Source organism: Nanorana parkeri, unplaced genomic scaffold, assembly GCF_000935625.1.
Source record: "Nanorana parkeri isolate BGI_ZX_2015 unplaced genomic scaffold, ASM93562v1 scaffold654, whole genome shotgun sequence".
In the NCBI taxonomy this organism is placed as follows: Eukaryota; Metazoa; Chordata; class Amphibia; order Anura; family Dicroglossidae; genus Nanorana; species Nanorana parkeri.
In genome coordinates, this window is record NW_017306922.1 from 802,026 (window position 1) to 819,976 (window position 17,951).

Here is a 17,951-nt window from a genome sequence, read left to right on the forward strand (position 1 = left end):
CTCACAGACGCATTTTGACAGGTCTGTAAATTACTAACTTAAATGCCAGCTTCACATATTTGCATTGAGGTAATTCATGATAAGACAACATGCCCATGTTAGTCGGTTATGGTTCTATTAATTTTGAATGGCAACCACACTCTAAAAACTCACTCAGTGCTGTGGGTTTATTGCAACCCCAAGATGCTGGACAACCCAGCTGGGCTCCTCTCTGTAATGCATTCTTAAATGTCAAAATTTGCATGCAGATAGGAATTTATCAAAACTGGAGCAGACAGAATCTGGAACAATTGTTAATGGCAACCAATCAGCTTCTCTCTTTGATTTTCAAATCCTAACTGAACAAACTGAAGAGAGAAGCTGATTGGATGCCATGGGCAATTTCTCTAGATTCTGTCTGTACCAGTTTTGATAAATTCCCCCCTAAGTTGTTTCGTATAAACCTATTTAGACTTTTCTAAAACGTATTCTAAAAATGTAAATAAATAGGAAACTTTAAAAAAATATATATTTTAAAGAAAATAAAAAAAAACAATTGGACGGAGCTAGTGGTGACAGCTAGCTCCGTCCAACTGTTTCCTATTGGCCAGCACCTGCCAGAGTCTTCTAGAAGGTCCCAGCCAATGAATAACAACTGGGCTTAGCCGTCCGGAGCCACCCAGTTTTTATTGTTTAATGGCAGATCAGCATTCCCAGGTCATTTGGGGACGCTGATCTGTCATTCGACTGAACCGAAGGGCAGAGGTGGCCGAAGAGAGCCGAAGGATCAGCCAAAGCTACGGCTTTATCCTTTGGCTCCATAGTGAATAAGCCCCTTAATGTCCTACAATGTAATGCATAAAGGTGGATTCTCCATTGCATTGCAGTGCTGTGAAAGGAAGAATTAGATACTTCTTCATATTTCCTCTAAATTTTGTCATGTGACATCAGATCACATGACTAAACGCTGGGGATGCACAGGGAAAAACCTTTGCATTGCAGTATCCAGCACCATTCTGCATTGTGCATGAAGTTTCACCGAAGGACAACTCTGGCATAGAACCCAACCTGGGTCCTCTTTGAGGGCACTAGTCTTAACTGCAGTTATTACCTCTCCCATTCCTGTACCATTTATCATGCTATTTTAAACAAATGAAAACTACCACTGACATTTTCACCTCTGCCATTATTACATACACAATTCTACAAGAACACTTAGGGGATTATTCAATAAAGCTGCAGAAGGCAGCCAAGTGAATAACCCAGCGGAAGTGAAGTGAGCTGAACTACGTTCTGCTATTCACTCCGGCTCAGTACGGCTGATTTCAGTCATACATCAGCTGCCTGCAGCTGCACTCCTAAGTGTTCTTCTGAGCCAAACTGCAGAAGGACCTAAAGTCAGCCGATCCAACATCTGGATCGGCTGAGCCAAAAACTCCAGCAGCTCACTCGCTGCCGTTTTCCCCTATTCTCATAGGGGCTGAACGACAGTGAGTGAATAGTCAAATGCAGCTGAGCGGCATTCGGATCAGCTATTCTGCTCAGTACCTCCGTGGTACCAAGTAGAATAGCAAATAAGTGAAAATAATGTTACAAAATAAGCAAAATGATTTTACAAATGTGAAAAAAAGATTTAAAAAATATTTTCAAGGAAAAAAAACAATTGGGTGGAGCGAGCGGTGACAGCTAGCTAAACCCAACTGTTTTCTATTGGCCAATGAATAACAACTGGGCAGACGTCACGGTCAGTCCGCCAAGTTTTTATTGTTTAATGACAGATCAGCATCCCAGGTAATTTGGGGACGCTGATCTGTCATTGCAACTGGGCGGAGCCAGCCGTGAGATCAAGACTGGCTCCACCCAGCTGTCATTTGCTCGGTAGCCTTCGGCTGCTGTACGGGCTGTAGTGAATACTGAACTGAAGGGCTTTGGCGGCCGAAGCTACGGCTGGATCCTTTGGCTCTTTTGTGAATAACCCCCTTAGACATGCATCAAATACGTAAACCATCCTTATATAAAAACTATATATAAAAAATACTATATTTTTATTGTATCCATGTATGGAATAATATTACAAAGTAATAATACATTCATCTTGTTTTTGCCCTAGGCAGTGTTGTAATAATATTGTATATACTCATTATTCTAAGGCCAGATAAAGCAAGCTATTTAACTCATGCAACCTTTGCAACAGTTGTGCTACATAAGGAAATCTACTGGAAATCTTTGTGACCGTTCAGTGACTGTCACATCTACAGATAAAGGAAGGTTTTCTAAACCATGTACATAACTGGTAGTCAGGTTGGGGATACAGGTTGCAGTTGGTCTTGGTATGCCAGAGTTGGGAACTGAAATGTAATGAGACCAATTTAACAATTGCAATGATTATACCATATAGGAGTTAACTTTTAAACAGTAATGCATACTTCTAAATGTCAGAAGTACTGAACAAAGACATTTTCAAAAATATCTATGATCACCATTTTTGTGTCATTTCCTCAGTCACGGAGGATGTCATGGAGGTCCTAGTGGGTGTGGAAATGGGTAGATCACTTACCATTTGAGATTTGACCATTATAACAAAATATACATTTCTTGACTTCAGTTTGTTAGCAGATCTTTTGTAATATTGGCTAATTTGGTAGTTTTCGGCTTGTATCTTTCCTGGAGAATGTCCCTTTGAGCTCCCCTCAAGTCACTACACATATGTGTAGAGGAGTATATGTAAGCCCCTTGATTCTATCTCTTGATGAAAAGCTTGAAGTCGGAATTACCTATCAGCAGGCCAGAGTGTTTCACTTTGGGGTGTGAGGGACATGTATATGGATATTCAGGCTCAGGTGTGGGTAAGCAGGAAGGTATTATTGGAATTCAAAGCTGGCATAGCAAGAAGAGAGCCAGAAACGTATAGCTACTCACAATATATGAGTTTATGTTTGAAGTGGGTTGCAATATGAATCAATATAAACTAGTTCTGCCATTAAATCCGCAACTATTATTACTACCAATATTACTATTACTACTACCACTAGCACTACTACTACTACTACTATTACAAATTATTATAACAATAACAACTACAACAACAATGTTGATAATAATACATTGCATTTAATAAAATTACAAGTAGGTAGTCAACAAATAACTACAGCACATAGACTGGATACACTCTAAAAAATTACCAGCTTTTTTATCTTTTCAAAATAGGAAAAATATGACATACATTTACCCTGTGAGCGCTTGTTTAATCTGCAGATCAATATAAAATTCTAAGATTTAAATTTACACTGATTTTATATTTTATTTAATAGAATCAGTTGAACTGGCACTGTCCTCTGTTACTGGCTTTCCCCAGTAATACTTATTTTTCACCTCAAGATGCTGTCGGTCTAATGACCAGCATCACTTAACCCACATCCCCTTAGCTCAAACCTGGACCTGTAGGGACTACAAGAGGCTGATTCAGGGTCAGATTCAGGTACCTAAACTGTTAGCATTTAAAAAATGAATTAAAAAATGTATTAATGATTACAGAGCTGCATTCATTTGTATTGTTTACATGTGCCATCTATTCAGCTTTTGTCTTGCCTATAGATGATTACATGTAATACAAATCTATCATATTATCTGGTACCTTCATAACCTAGGGTGGAATAATCAAAAAACAAAAAATGGCCTAATAAAAAAATAATTTTTACACAAGCATTCTAATCAGATCCGCCTCTAAGTTTTTTAGGCGAATCTGATCAAAAACCTAATGTAACTCTGTGGGTAGCTGGATGTAAATGGATGTGTGTTCGTTTACATCCAACTGCCTCCAAGTCCATTTAGTAAAAAAAAAGAGAAGGTTTGTGTCCTTCATTTTTTTCTGATTTAAACATGTTGCATCAAAGATGAATTGATTTAAATGGACACATGCCTGCCCATAGACCTAAAATGGATCCCTACAGCTTAGTTTTTCACTCCCATTGAAAGATGGAAAGATGGAGGCTACAGCCAAATGTCTTTATGTTATGAAAACTGTATTGCACTATATGGTCATACCCATCAGGCTAGCTTATTGTTTCCATTTTGGATGCTGCTTTTGGGATCTTAATAGGAAGAGGGGATTTTCTAAGCTTTTTTTCTATACTGTTTTGCTTATGTTTACTTTTATTTTTTTGGCTCATTTGTAAACTGTTAAAAAAATGTTGTTCTTAAAATAAAGAATTTATAAAAAAAAATATTAATGGCAAAAAATAGAAATAAAAAAAGTCAGCAGAAAAAAAAATAGCTAAGTGGAGACAGAGAAAAAAGTATATAAAGGCTGATTAGTTTTTTTGACAAGTTAATAACAAGTTATTAGCACAGTTCATTTATTTTAGTTTTTTTAAATTGTAAGTTTGTTATAAATGACATCACATGCAGATCAAGGGCCAACATAACATTGCTACATTGTAACTCTTCTTGACACTGAAGACGCTGTTCTGCTAGTGTTCATTTATACAGAAACAGCAAGAGCTGCTTCTTTGATACTAAAGAAGTCCTGAATGACAGCTTTGATATGCCAGTAAATGTGGGCAGGAAGCTGTGGATGAGGAGGAGGAGCAGGGCATACCACACATGTCCAAAATATTCAGAGAAAGTTTTTTTTGTGTGTGTGTGGCCCACCCAAATTCCAAGACAGTTAGAGAAGGAGGTCTACACTGGCAGTTCCCGTATTGTTTTTATGACAGGTTTCCTTTAAAATGTACCCAGCTTTGTTTACTGATGTTTACCCAGCTTTTAAATTTGCTTTGAAATGAACATGCAGCAAGTAAAACCAGAAATCCGGATCTGTATATTTCTTCTAATTCAGTGAAACCTTGATGAGTTAGTGATTAGAGGTTGGGAGGTTGCCTTTAAGTTATCTAACTAGTCTCTTAAGCCCTTACCACTAATAAGATCTTAGCTCTGCTGTTCAAAATTTCACATGTGAAGTACAAATGACATTTCTTTATAAGTCAGCTTGTTGGTGACATTGTAGAGAAAAATAACAATTTTTTTCTTTTCTGGGTCACTCCACTCCCAGGAGCTACACAGAGTATCTTTCTCTGCTGATAGCACATGAATGAAAGCATATTTAAACATTTATATTTGTATGCCAGTCATTTGCAATCCCTGCTGTGAAGGCTAATGAATATTAGCAGCTAAGTCAATGTAATTAGTTATAGTTGATATACTGTAACTGTATGTTTAATATTACATACATTTATATTAATAAGATCTATGAAAATATACTGATCGTCTTATCCTCGGGATATAGGTTACTCTTTTTATTAATAGGTTTTGGTTATAGAGATTTGCAAAATCTCTAATACATATCACAGAATCGGTCTATGGAACACATTTTAATATGGTTGAATTCTGCTAGGGGTGTTAAGGAGCTTTTTCTCTCTAATAACTTCTGGTGGTTGGTTCAGGTGTATGGTGCTAAATCCAAGTATAGTTTAATTGAAGGTCTGAGATGTCCATAGGACAACCATCTTTATTAAATTGGAAAGTCAGCTGAACAGTTTGAATAACAGGGAATTACAGCTTAAAAGAGAACTATGGCCCAACCTTTTTGGCCCATCGTTCTCTTTAGGGTCACGGGAGGAGATTTACTACCCAAAAATATGCTGAGAGCACAGAGCCGTGTTGTGGCCAGGAAAGATCCCAACAATATTGTCAGGATCCACCCACCCCATGATTGACAGCTGGCTCTGCCTCCTTAGACAAAATGCAGAGGGGAGGGGGGAATCCCTGCAGGAAGAAGATCTTGAACTCAGCATTCAGCGGTATGTGATCGCTCAGTTCTCGATCTATAGAGCTGAAGTGGGACAGCTTCAGTGTCACATATCGGCTCTATTTATGGGCATAAGTGTATTTTACTCTCCCCATAATTCTTCTTTAAGACATAATGGTGCAGCAGGCTTTGATAAAGAAGTATTGCTAGACGTTAAAAAATGCTTGTTATCCCCCAGGAGACCAAGTGTACATTACACTTCCGTGCAAACATATGCAGCAATTTTGAAATGAAAATTACATTATTATTTCTCTCAATGCTTACCACTCTCTCTAGATGAGGAGCAGGTGTGGGCTAAGTCTCAGTCTTCACCACAAGGATAGAGACAAAGAAGAGCAGAGAAAACACAGGACTACAATACATGGCAGTGCTGCAGATGTTCAGTCTATCAGGTCCCATTCCACCTGTGTATCAGTCAGAACTGATTAAATATTTGTCTCCTTTCTGGCAGTGTGGTCAGAAAGCAACATTTTTAATGGGATCAAGTATGATTTGCACTTGGTCCCCTGGGAAGTTTAACAAGCGTTCTTAACTTCTGGCAATACTTTTTATTTGAAGTAAATCTTTTGCCAGTCTATGGACCTTCAACTATTTACATATTCTTAACAAGTAGAAATTAGCTTAAAGGTCAGTTTCTGGGCAAATTCTGCTCCCTCCATCACTACCACTCACTCTGTTCCCACCCAATTACAGCTTACTTTTTTCAAAACCCTTTCCAGACAAGTTTTTCATTTGCCCAAGTCGATCATTCATTTCCCTTGCTGGCACCCCGTCCAGACAGTGATCCATGTGCTCTACCAATTGATATTGCTATCAAACCTTCCTCTGATGTCATCATCAGCCTGCTGCAGTCTTCTGGAACCTGGAAGGACCCCACCACTGGAAAGCCAGAGGTAAATACTTCTAAAATGTATCTATTGTTTCCTGAAAGCACTGAAAAAGAAAGCATGCTTTCTAGTAGCTACATTTGCCTTGGTTCTGAGTATGACATCAGTGTACAAAGGGCACTAACATTTCAAGCAATGATGTGACCAGCACTGGGTTACTAGACAGACAAACCATGAAGTTGGCTGTGGCTTAAATTGAGTATGCAGTCAATATGTTTCTCTTCATTAAACAAATATGTATCCGATTCCTAATCAGTAGCCCTTGGAATAGACACTGAACTAAGTGGGATGACAAAAGCTGCTTTTCTGCCTAGCTTGTCTTAATGTGGCTCTTGAAGTGACCTCCACCAGTACATGGTTTTCAGATCACAACACACATATGTCCTTCAAACAATGATGTTTGGCTTTGCCTGAATTTGCCAAACTCTGTTGTTTTAACACATTCTATTTCATAATCTATTATTGTCTGTATATGGAATAAAGAGGTATGTTCATTACTATGGTAGTTCAGTTGTTAGCAGTGGCATTTTGCATACTGAATCTGATTTAATGTAACCGCTTTATCTGTAAGGGGTATGTTGTGCCCATTCACATCTGAGTGATGTGCTGTCGCTCAATGCTCAAATGCTCAAAACAATAGAAGCTTCTTTGGGACATGACCTTGTGTTTTGAACCCAATAGACTTCAATGGAAGAGTCTGAAAAATGCCTGAAAAACATATGAACATGATTCACACATAACAACCATCTTCCCCTCCTAGTAACTAACTTGTCATTAGCTGAAACAAGACGCTCAAGTGTAAATGGGGGCTTAGAGCCACTGAACACTTATACATTGTTGCCAATTTGCTATGTGAATTAAATATTATGCAGTAAACAAGTGGCAAAGTGAAAAATAATTTATAATAATGGATGCCTGCACTCATACTCGATTGAAAAACAGCTAAAATACAAAACATATAGGCCTCTATTATTGCCACAAAGAATTGAAGATGCTAAACTACATCTGGATCACCCAGGGTAAAACAAAATTATCTGCATCATATTTACAACAATAAAACTGCATCCTTATTAACCACTTCAAGACCAGGTGTTTAGACCCCCTTCCTGGCCAGTCCATTTTTCAGTGTTCAGCGCTGTGGTACATTGACTGACGTTTATTCCGTCATGCAACGCTGTACTGAAATGAATTTTATACCATTTTTTGGGGACAGATAGAGCTCTCTTTTGGTGGTATTTAATCACCACTGGGGGTTTTATTTTTTACTATAATTATGAAAAATTGCATTATGTTAGGAAACATTTATTATTACCCAGTTTTTTGGTAAAATATAAAAGTTGGGGTCACGTCGGGTAAATAGACACCAAACATGTCAAGCTTTAAAATTGCACGCACCCGCGAAATCACAGAAAACTACCATACCCAAAATTGGCCATAGGCGACACTTTAAAAGCTTTTACCGCTCATCAGTTTAGTGTTATCAGTGAGTGATGGTCCTAGACTTATTGCTCTCACTGCGACGTTCGCGGCTATATGTAACATGTGCGGCGTAATGGGCGCAAACGTATATTTTGCATGTATGCGCCCCTGACGCATGTTTGCATGTGTGTATGTATGGGTGGGGGACTTAAAACATTTTTTTTGTTTTTTTTATTTTTTTTAATGTGTAACTTTAAAAAAAATAGGGGGGGACTGACATTTTTTTTTTACTAAACTTTATTGCTATCACATACGGGGGCTAATAAAAAACCCCTATTTGATAGCAAAATATCAAAAGAAGCTGATGAAGCACAGATCTGCTCCATCAGCTTCTTTGCAGCTTCTGAAGCTGGAGAGTGACACGAGAATGCGGAAGTGATGTATTATACAACACTTCCGCATTCTTGCAGAGGAGAGGGGACCGGAGGGAGCTCGTGTACTGAGCTCCCTCTGATCCCCTGTGACACAGGCGACCTGCTTACCCCGGGCTCGTACCGGGCACAGCGGAGCCCGGGATCAGCGGGACAACGGCCGATTGGTACCCCATACACGCGATCCGCCGGCTCTCTGTTCTTAAATTTCGTCCGTTTCCCGCTCTGCAGCTACCGCTCTGGAACGCACACGCTTTCAAAGTGAACAAGCCCTTAAGCTCTGATAACAATTAATGTATCCTAACTATTTCGCACTGCGGGCGGGGGGGCGTTGATTCCAATGCACCGCCACATCCCCTTCCGCCCCAGAACACGGGGGGTAGTTTCTTAGCGATCGCGGTGCGTTCCAGCAGCTACCGCTCTGAAACACAAAGTGTGTATCAAAGAAAAATAATAGCATTTCACTGATAGTATTACATTACTTCTCTGGTATTTGGACACTTCAAAAGAACTCTTAAGGTAAGAAGTGTTCCTGGAGTCAATTACTGGTCAATTATCTTTATAAAGATCATTGTCTTTATAAAAATAATTGTCTTTATACACAGGATGTGCACATTAGGTAACTTTAGGTATCTTTTACACTATGTATAATTAGAGGAGTTGGCCCACTGTATGTAATGTGTATTTAATGAATGGAATAGCATCAACCTTCCAGCCACAGGTGATGTCTGTTTGGAAGAAATACGTAGGTAGAGTCTAAAGGTATGATACTACTGCCCGTGGCTTGCTGTCCCTCTATGCATTATGGTTTTATGGTTTTGAACAATATATAAAAACCTTGATTGTAAACTGAACTTTTTAATAAATTAGTCCATTTGGTATTCAGACACAGTCCATTGGGTATTTGCACTCTTTTGAGTTTATTTTCAACATGATAATGTGGTGTCACAGTTGTATAGGAGCCACTAATTTGCAGGATTGTAACCCTGTATCCAGCAGGGATTAGTCTGCTATACTAGTTGGGGACCTATGGAGGGAAATAGGATCAGCACTGCATTAAAACTTTTCATAAGGAGCAGTAAGATTAAGGGCTTGATTTTTCACGTGCAAGGAAAATGAAAAAAACAGTTTTTTGCTTGTACATGATTGGGTTATGGAAGTCAACACAGCTTCACTTCTTTTGCTACCCTAAGAGTACATTCCCTTACAAAGGGAAAATTCCCTTGCAAAGTGGGTAGCATATTTGTCTTTAGTAAATCGACCCCTAAGTGTCTAGCGGTGGGTCTGTCTGCCTTAACAAGCAGGAGACCCCTTTTTGTCTGCAGATTGGAGTGTTTAACTGATACACCATAAGTGCAATCTGGCCTCACCTCTTACCAGGGTCAGAAATTTATTTTGTGGGCACTAATCACTTAGCAGTGAGGTCACAAAATGTCAATTCAATCAATTCTGCAATATTTTGTGTTTTCCTGACAAAACAGAAAAATACACTGAGTGGCCAGATTATTATGACCACCCCATCAGTACTTCGTTGGGCCACGAGATGACTCCACGAGATGACACCGTTGGGCCGCCTCGTGACTCCACGAGATGTTGAAAGGTGATGCGAGGAATCTGACACTGCACTGTTGCCCTTCTGTTGTCTTGTACCAGTCTTGCCACTCTCCGTTCTGCCCTAACATTGACTATTCGCTGACGGCCACAATTCGCACTTTCAGACCCAGATTTTCAGCTGGCAGTCCAGTCTTTAAACACTTTAACAACAGCTGCTCTTGAACATTTAACAAATTCTGCTGTTTTGCTGATACTCGCTCCATGGTTCCGAGCACCAACAATCATCCCACGTTCAAAGGCTGTTAAATCGCGTTGTTAACCCATATCTTCAGAAAAAAAAATCACTTCTACTGTCGTGGTAAACAACCTGCTTCCCTATATATAATGGTCTGGCCCTCTAGCAACTTCAGCGCGAAATTATACCTAATTATAGCTAATTTGCCTACAAACGTCCGATGGTCATAATCATCTGGCCACTCAGTGTATATTTAAAACAAAAAAAATGTCTTGACTATTTTAAATAACGGAAATATATGTAAAACCATCATACACCCCCTTAAACATAATTTCCTAATCTATTTAGACCATTTCATGTTTTGACTCCTGATCTTTAAAAAGAAATTCATGATTTCTTAACCCCTTGCTGTCAGATCCAACAGTTCATTTAAGGGGCTTTAAATGTTAAAAGGAGGAGGTTGGCGATCATATGATCCATTCCTGGCTTCCCATCCTAAACAGTTACCAGTAGCTGCTGCAGACAATGAAGTCACAGTGCTGTGGGCACCAAGTGAACCTGCTCCCAGTACAACACAGCTGCACTGGCTGTGCACTTTAAAGCCCGCTGCTGTGTTGCCAAATACTGTATGTATACAGGTGGTAAGAAGTGGTTGAAGTCAAGACTTCTGAATTGTTATAATCAGTGTGGATATTGTTAGAAATCACGTGGTATCTATAACATTCTAAATAGATTAGACTAATAAAACTAGAATAGCTTGGAAAATAAACTCTGGAACCTGTCACCAGGGATGAAATTTGCCAATAATAAGGGAGGTAATAAGGTGTCAGTTGAGCTAGCAAAATGATGTGCATTCCTTTGTCTTGATTTGTCATTGTCTCTCTACCTGGCTGCTCTCACCATATCACTGTCATTCAGTTATTATATAGAATTTAATGATATATTGCTCCATGATGTCCTTTTGTTAAAAAAAGCATAAATCCTCATAGAAATTTAGACATTCTAGACAGACTAGACAGGATGTTAAAGTATTTTTAAGCTTGATGTTGCATGGACATAATCGTTTTACATCAAGTATCTACAGGGTATTAAAGATATTGTTTGACCAGTTCCTGGTGCTTAGTGAACAAAATAAACTCTACCATTTCTTTGTTTAGCCCTACTGTCAAGACAAAAACCTTTAACCCCCACTCACCCAAAATGTTACATTTACTGGGACCAATATGTAGGATGCTAATGCTAATCTTTTCTTTTGAAAATCCTTGTTACCTTGCCTGGTTGTCTCACTGTTGACTCAGAACAAGTACACATATCAGCAGCTCTGGCTTCTCTGCTTGCATACTGGTTTTGAGTCAGTAACACAGAAAGAATGCATGTTCACTAGCTCCACCCTTTTCTGGCTACCCAGGCTGTATGCCCAGATAAGGGCCTTGTAGGAATTTTATGGGGAACTCAAAGCTGTTTTTTTTTTTAAATGTTCACTGTGCCTGCCACTGTGTTTACATTACCGCAGAGCCAGAGATTTATCAATTAGTGACTGGAGTGTAGTGGGTTAGCATTGGTGGACATCAGGGATGAGAATGGGTTTACATCAGGGGGACATTAGTTAAATTTCTTGAAGGGGGCTTCCAGATTCTGCTATAATTCCCCTTAATATCGCCCACATCTATTTATTTGTTTAATTTTATTTTATTTTTTTACAAAGTACAAGTAATATAAAACAAGATTTCAAAGTAAAGGAGACACAATAACCAAAAAAATAAAAAAATGGTTATACAAGTGCATGAATATGAAACCGATGTCAGGTGAATAAAAGACCATAGCTTGAGCTAATGACCTTTCAAATACATTTTGGATACATAACATTGTGCATACCAGAACCCATGTTGAATTGAAGCCTATATTGATCGTATGAAGAAGCAGAGATAGAGGGAAAGGGGGAGGAAGAGGAGAAAGCAGTGGAGGAGAAGTGAGGGAAAAGAGTGAAAAGTCAAGAGAGAAAAAAAGAAAAAAAGGGTGAAGGGAAAGGAGAGGGGAGTGGGTGGGAGAGGAACTATGGGGCAGTAACGAGATGCCAGGAACCTACAATTTGAGAATACTTTCGCCAAGGTGGTAATTCTTAAAGTCTACAGAAGGCTGCTAAATTTTTGAGAATACATGAAATCCAGCCAGTAGAACCAACTTTTCTGAAACTTTCCTCCCTAAAGTGAATCCACCTTTTTTTACAGTCTGCGTTGCACCATTTAAAGAGGAGGGTCCCTCCTCACTATCTTGTCTTGAGTTGTTTTATAATTGTTATGTCTTCCTGATATTGTAAAACGCTGTGCAAACTGTTGGTGCTATATAAATCCTTAATAATTATTAAGCCTGTGTGCTCTATCAGACCAAAGAAAAATGGCAAACTCCCATCATACTGACTTCAAGAAGGAGTTCGGAACCTTTCCCAATAGCACTTGGTAGGTTAGTTTTCTTTATAATTACTCCACTTTATTAGGTAAAACCTATTGATTCTATTGTAGTATCATATTAGTCACTGTCTGACATATTTATTAAAGGAAACCAGCAGAGAGAAAAATATATAGACGGACATCTCCTCTATTTAAATTATTATTATATAGGATTTATATAGCGCCAACAGTTTGCGCAGCGCTTTACAATATTTTTAATATTTTAAATAGATAGCTATCTGACTATTATTCTGACCTATTGGCTTCACTGATGTAAGTCACAACCCTGAAACAAGTATGCATATCAGGTGTCCTGATTTCACTCTGACCTAACTTGCTGGAAATTTGTTCTGGGTTAGTGCCATTGACAACGTGTTGATTGAAATTAAAGTCAGTCAGGTAACTTGTATTTGGAAAAGGAGGTCAGCAACGCCAGTCTATATGGTTCCTTTAAGACACATCCTATTACATTGCTTTTGTTGCAGTGTTACAACAATAACATCATAGCTTGAAGTTATTGTGAGTGTTTTAACATTGCATTCTTTAGAGAATGCTACAGTAAGCAGATTATTTTATGTAATCTATTTTAATTTAATCAGCTCTGATGGAATCCACTGACACATAACAAGACATGCCTATTGGGCAATATCTCATTATAGTGAGCTGGGAGCTGCTTCTTTGCTTTTCGTTCACATATTAAAACCTCTTAAATCCTTGAATGGATTTTTGCAACACATTTTTGCTTTCAAGACAGACATTGGAAAATCAAAGTACATTCCTGTCTATAAAATAAGGTACATTTTCTAGGAGTTGAAAAGAGCCCTTAAGTGATGATTCATTTACAGTTTTGGCAAGACTTTATTGTTACAGTACTTTACTGTATCCATCATTACTCGAATTAAGTATATCCATCTCTATCTATCTACCATATACTGTATACTGAAATGTGTGGAATGTAGAATAAGGGTTTCAATACATTATGAATTTAAGATATTCAATAATGTCATTTTAATAGTAAGATTTGCAGCACTAATAATGGCATAGTCTGCCTTTTGAAGACATTTATTAAATACAAACACATTGACTAAATAAAAAAATGTGCATTAAATAAATTTTTGCATTTAAGTCTGTGGAGCACTGCAAGTGCCATCAGTGTAATGGGTGTAATGCTCAGGCTTCTGCAAACTTTTTACCTAGCTTTAGGTTTGTACGGGTATGGGCCTGGCTGGAGTAAGTGCTGTTAAACTATAGTGGTGAGGGAGGAGGGATCGCCAGAAAACTCTCTATAATTCCTACCTGCTGCAGTGGCAGATGAATCTTAATGTAGTGTTTACAAACATTGGATGGCACAGCTGTGTGGGCGGAGCCACAGGCAGCCAAGTTAAATTCAAATCACAACACATTTCTGCAGGGAGAAACAACCCATGATTTAGGTAAGTGGGAGGGAAGGGGGGTTCAGGGTGGTGGTTGAGTAATGTGACCATGTTTCTTGTTACATCCTAAATAGGAAACATGGTCCAAAAGCTTGGCTGAACCTTTAAAGGGTTATTTTTTCTGCATTAAAACAATCCATCAACATGAAAAAATATATAAAAGGTTCACCATCTTGCTGGCTAAACACTAGAGGATTGTTTGTTCAAGCAAGTAAAAAAACTTGCCCTGATAGGTATAGCACCACCTAGATATACACAGTTCATGTTACCTACCTCTGAATTGACATACAAAGGAGGCTTGTGCCTTGCAGGTTTTAGAACAAGGCTGGACAATGCCTACAAAGTAATCACCCTCCTATATCCATATCCACTCCATATACAAGTAGCTGAAAAAATACCAATGTGCCTATAGAGAGAAACCATATTGGAAACTTAAATATATTGGCTACAACTACAGCTAAATTAAAATAAAGTGAATCTAATGAATGTCTAGTGAATGTCTAGTGAATGTCAACGGCTTTCCAGAAGCATCTTGGGAGATATCACAAGGCTTCTTCCCCATAAGTCTTCCAAGATGCATCTGAAAATGAGGGGAAAAAGCATGAAAAACTGAAATATAATGCAGTCAGTGCATCCAAGGAATGATTGTCTGCAATATGTTCAATCTTTGCTCTTTGGTTTAGATTACTTTACTCCTGTGTAACAAATGAATACATAGTTGAACCCAAGCAAAAAAACAAATGTGAATGATTGCCAAAGGTAAAATTCACAGGAGCAGGTCCAGCATTGTTGAATGGAGCTTCCGTAATGCTCAGGAGCAATTTAAAGTCAATTGCACCCTGAGAATCCATCCAATCCACATTAATTTCACCTTAACAGCTGACCCCAATGCACTTTGCAAAAATGGCAACATTTGACCAAATTCTCTCAATTTTCACTGAAATGTCCGAAAATGAAAAACCCTTGTAGGAAATATTGTGTAGTAAATACGAATAAGCCACCTGTTAAGGCATCGGTTTTCTGCAATTCTAGAATGTTGTGGGTAAGTATACTTTTAATGCAATACTGGTTTATGTCACACCTATCATTTTAAACTTAAAATCAGTTTTAAATAGGACAGCTTAACTGTCCAAGCATTACTGTATAACACCACAACTACATTATTATTTGCATCTCCCATCTCCTGGAAAGATAGGGACGATTTTTTAATATGTGATGAGAATTTATTGTAGGGTCAAAAAACATTTAAAGTGATGTTTTACTAGAGTATGTGCGGGACTGATGCACACTCAAATATGCGCATCAATCTTTTACATGAGTAGATAAAAAAACAACAGTTCAGATCAATGTGAAGTACATGTGTACTTGATTATGTATGAATTTGACAAATAAGTGCATTTGTGCATTAAAAATGCACTAAACCCACACCTTTTTTTCTGCTTTGTAAATGACCCCATGTGGTTGACTTACTAACCTTATTAACACACCACGAACATGTATATACCTGTGTAGTGTGTTCCCTCCCAGCATGATCTATGGGTGGAATCTAAACCCCTTTGTAGTGTGTACACACCCAGCAGGTGTGTTGTGCAAAGCCCTGCATGAATTGCAAGGTGATGTTGTGTAAATTAGCTCTATGTTGTGTTGCTTGCGTTGATGAATGCAGGAATGTAAATGCATGAGCTAACCATTTTTGTCTAAACTGTGAAGCAGCATTATATATGCATCATGTGCATGATTTTTCCATATATGGCATTAGTGGAAATATGCTTTTAGAGACTTTTTGGTTGATAAATACGATTTGCTGTGTGAAAATCACACGCACCTGGTGCGTGCGTGTGTTTAGGTTAGTAAATCACCCCCCATGAGTCAGCAGACAAAGTAAAAAGTCAGAAACAATTAATTATGTGTGCAATTGTGCAAAAACTGGAGTAAATTACTTTTAGGTTATAGGATCTGCACTTTAATGTTTGAAAAAAAAAAGAAAAAAAGAAAATTCAGCAGAAACCATTACTATGGATTTATGAAAATAATGCTAATGTGTTAGAGAGTATATACGAGACAGGTATCAAAGGAACCTAAGAGGGAAGCATTTGATTTGAAAACAGCAGAAATTAAATTGGTTTCAAAGCAGACGGTATCTAACTCCAGTTGGTGTTTCACTCATGGATACACTGTAATTATTATAATTCATGCATAGCTGGTCACCCTTTAAATTTCTATTTTACATAATGCCAGTGTAGTTAAAATTTCCAAATGTATTAATTTAACACATTCGATAGCATGCTCCCATGAAAGCCAATTTAAATTCCAATCTGGTAGAAGGTGTATGCAGGTCCCCAAAGCAGCTTTAAGTGATGTTTTACCTGCTACTTTTTTTCATTCTTTTGCTAACATTTCTCCTTGTAAATTTGATAAGCATCCATTATTTATACAGATCTATCACAAATGGGAAAAAAAACAAAAACAAATTGATGTGTGTTTAAAATGCTGCAAAGAAACCTATGCCATTACTCTAAAAAAATAAAATCTTTGGAATGTTCCTTGCAGTTTTATCTAAAACTAATGATGTCTGGGGTAATGCATATTTAATTATATCAGGAAGAGCATATTTTATCTGCATATTTTACAGGACATTCAAAACTATCAGGAGACACAAACAAAAATACAACCCGTGGCACACAAATGATTTGAGGGCCCCAAAAATAGGTGCCTATTGAAATATTAATATGACTTCTGTTTTTCACAAATCATGATTCACAAAGCATTCACTTGGCTTGTAATGATAGTTATCCAATTAAAGTAATGATTCCCTATTCAGGAAATCATGACCCACATGGTACATCAAAACATGGTTATTTTATAGATGCATTTCAGTTGGCTTAATTCTTCATTATATATGTTGTGTGTGTGTTTTACTTGGCAGAGGATTTCCAATTCTCTACAACCTTATGATTTAAACACCTCTGCCAAACTACCAAGTCAAACAGGTGACACACTTACTTTCTGGTTCAGCAACGCAGGCTCCTTTTTCACCTCCCTGCTACTAGCCTGCTCAGTGCATAGTGTTTTAACATTATCATTATGGTCCAGTTAGCAGGGAAATGATCGACAAGCTACAGGGCTGAACCAGACAGTATTAAAGTGATCTTCCTGGTTGTGTGACCAGGACAACAAAGGTGTGTAAATCATAGGAGTGGCAGGTAAAACAAAGACATGCATATATTGTAAATGTGTATAATAATTGCAACAGCACCATAACTGACACAACCGTCTAACACCACATGCCAGATTTTTAAACAGAAGGCATACAGTTTGACTACATAGTAGCCGTTATGTTGGGATTTTTAAGGTGTAACAATTACCATATACAATTACCTATATAAAAATATATACATTTTTATTATTAACAATTTAAAAAGTCAGTCATAAAATCAATGTGTAGACAAATAACCCAGCTAAGTATACTTCTACCAACGTCAGATCATCCTTGTATCTATGCAGATTTTCGAAGTCCAACGATTATATTACACACGCCGTTCAATCCTATAAGTATAGGTGTCCAAGATGAGAGCTAGACGTGGTACTGTATTACAGCCGAAATCAATTAGTAGTGGAAGTGATACGTTTCACAGAATAAAATCTGCTTCATCAGACTTTACTGTATTTAGTGATATATATTTGCATCCAAGGGCAAGCCATCCTCCATCTGCACCCTCCGTCTACCGCCAGGCATCAAAGATCATCTGACCCGGGGCCA

General features: G+C 38.1%; 1 protein-coding gene across 1 annotated transcript in view; it reads left to right on the forward strand.

The window, feature by feature from the left end:
- The window catches only part of MTNR1A (melatonin receptor 1A), a 180,411-nt gene that overhangs the window by 160,787 nt on the left and 1,673 nt on the right, over positions 1-17,951 (forward strand). The window lies entirely within an intron of this gene.